We start from the raw sequence: 2,303 nt of genomic DNA on the forward strand, positions 1-2,303 counted from the left end.
CAAAGAAGAACGAATCAGAAATCGAATGGCGTTACGCGTTACTCTGGTAGAAAACACCAAACCCTCGATTGAAGGTCGAGGAGGACCGATCAGATTCTCAGAGATTCAAGAATACTTGTTCGAGTTAACACATCATATTATACAGCTCATCCAAAATGGCAGTCAATTTCATGGATTACTGAATGACGATCCTAACTCTCACCTTGATAAATTTATATCTCTTTCAAACTCCTACAAACAGCCAGAGATAGGACAAGATATAGTCCAACTATATTTGTTCCCCTATTCTCTCACTCATCATGCACAAACATGGTTTGAAGGATTGGAAAAAGATTCCATCACGTCATGGACGGAGATGGCTACTAAATTTCTAACCAAATATTTCCCTCCTTCTAAACAAACCAAGCTTAAGAATGACATCATTAACTTTAAACAAAGTTATGATGAATCTCTTTACACCGCATGGGAGCGATTCAAAACCCTGCTGAAGAAATGCCCTAATCACCAGTTAGAACGATTTAGCCCAAATCTGTACCTTCTACAATGGTCTTACGGTAAATCATAGGACGACGATCGATGCAGCAGCTCAAGGAAATCTGATGAACCAAACCGCATCGAGAACATCAGAATGCATCATCATGACTGGAATAGTGGTGAAAACACTTCATCATCTGCCCCACTCTTGCCAAACAACTAGAAGAATTGAAGACGCAACCGCAGTAGGTTAACCAGGTTCAGGCCTGTGTTAATTGTTCCAACCCGCAACCCATTGAAGAATATCAAGTTGAGTACGAGAATCCTAACAGTTTAGTCTGTTACGTTCAATACCCAGCTCATCAATCAAATTTCGAATTCAATCAACAACCTAGGGTTAAACAATTTCAAAGAAACAACTAGCCTTTTCGCTATCGTTACCCACATTATCCATCCCAACAATCTCAATTGATCTTCGATCAACCACTTCCACTCACTGGTCCACCAGTTGAGGAAAATTCTCCAATTACCCAAATTACGAAAGTAACCAACCATAATATCGGGACTGAAGATCAGTTGACTTAGTTCATTCAAGGACAACAACACCTAAATCAGAGAACTGCATGTAGACAAGACCAGACAGAGATACTAATGCAAAACCAATTGGCTCTGCTCAAAAGTCTAGAAATGCAGCTCGGACAGTTATCACAACGCCTTGAAACCCGACCACAAGGAAGATTACCTAGTAATACTATCCGAAATCCCCACATAAAGGAAGCTAATCTGAAAGGATCCGAAACTAATCATTCGGACGTTGTCCATATTGATTACAAACGAATTACAATAGTTGATAACATTGCGAGGTACTTGCCCTCTATATGATACATCTTACAAACGTTGCATTTATTCTTATAAGGCAATCTATAGTTACATCCAAAATTGACATATTCGCCTGACATTTCATAATATTCAAATGACCTAAACCGCCATTTACTTAATAATAGTCTCTATGAACTTCAATGACTCGAATGCAACGCCTTATGATATAAGTCCTTAATGGCCTCAAGTAGTATCCTTAGTACGAGATAATGCACAGCGGAAGACTTAATTCATACCTGAGAATAACATGCTTTAAAATGTCAACATAAAGTTGGTGAGATATAGGTTTAATGTCGACAGCGATATAAATATAGACCACAAGATTTCATATATATAAACATTTTAATAAAAATATTCTAAGTGGTTGAGCACTTGGTAACCATACTTAACAATTAATCACGTCGCATATTCCCTTTAATATGAAATCTTACTACACTGTACCAAGTGTAGTCACGAAACGAAGTACTGTGCAACCGTTGAATACTGGTCGTCCAGTCCGGTTGGGGTTGTCAGGCCCGATAGATCTATCAACAGGATTCGCGTTTACAATACCGCTGTAAATATTAGTTACCAAGCTACAGGGAAGTATGCCAGTGGTACAACTCAACGTAGAATATATTTTTCAGTTACTTGTGTCCATAACGTAAAACATAAAATACATGTATTCTCATCCCGAAATATTTAGAGTTTAAAAGTGGGACTATATACTCACTTTCGTCTTGAAGATATATATAATTTGACTTGGTCTCCGGTTGATATCACGAACCTATCCATATATAATATATCAATACCTTTTCTTTTTAAACAAACGTCACATATATATACTTGTTATACTTTTAATACTTTGAATAATTCCTTAGTCCGTAGTTAGCAGCTCGTTGTTAGTAATTCAATTTTAATGTTTCATTTTTAGATGTTTAATATACCCGCAATGAAATAAATAAAACCCC

At 37.2% G+C, this 2,303-nt stretch overlaps 1 non-coding gene across 1 annotated transcript; it reads right to left on the reverse strand.

Annotated features, from left to right (window-relative positions):
* Window positions 1-404: 404 nt before the first annotated feature.
* On the reverse strand, window positions 405-510 carry LOC139886994 (small nucleolar RNA R71). The gene has a single exon (XR_011772849.1). It is a non-coding gene; the product is annotated as a small nucleolar RNA R71 (small nucleolar RNA).
* Window positions 511-2,303: the final 1,793 nt, after the last annotated feature.

The sequence above is a fragment of the Rutidosis leptorrhynchoides genome, chromosome 1, assembly GCF_046630445.1.
Source record: "Rutidosis leptorrhynchoides isolate AG116_Rl617_1_P2 chromosome 1, CSIRO_AGI_Rlap_v1, whole genome shotgun sequence".
NCBI lineage: Eukaryota > Viridiplantae > Streptophyta > Magnoliopsida > Asterales > Asteraceae > Rutidosis > Rutidosis leptorrhynchoides.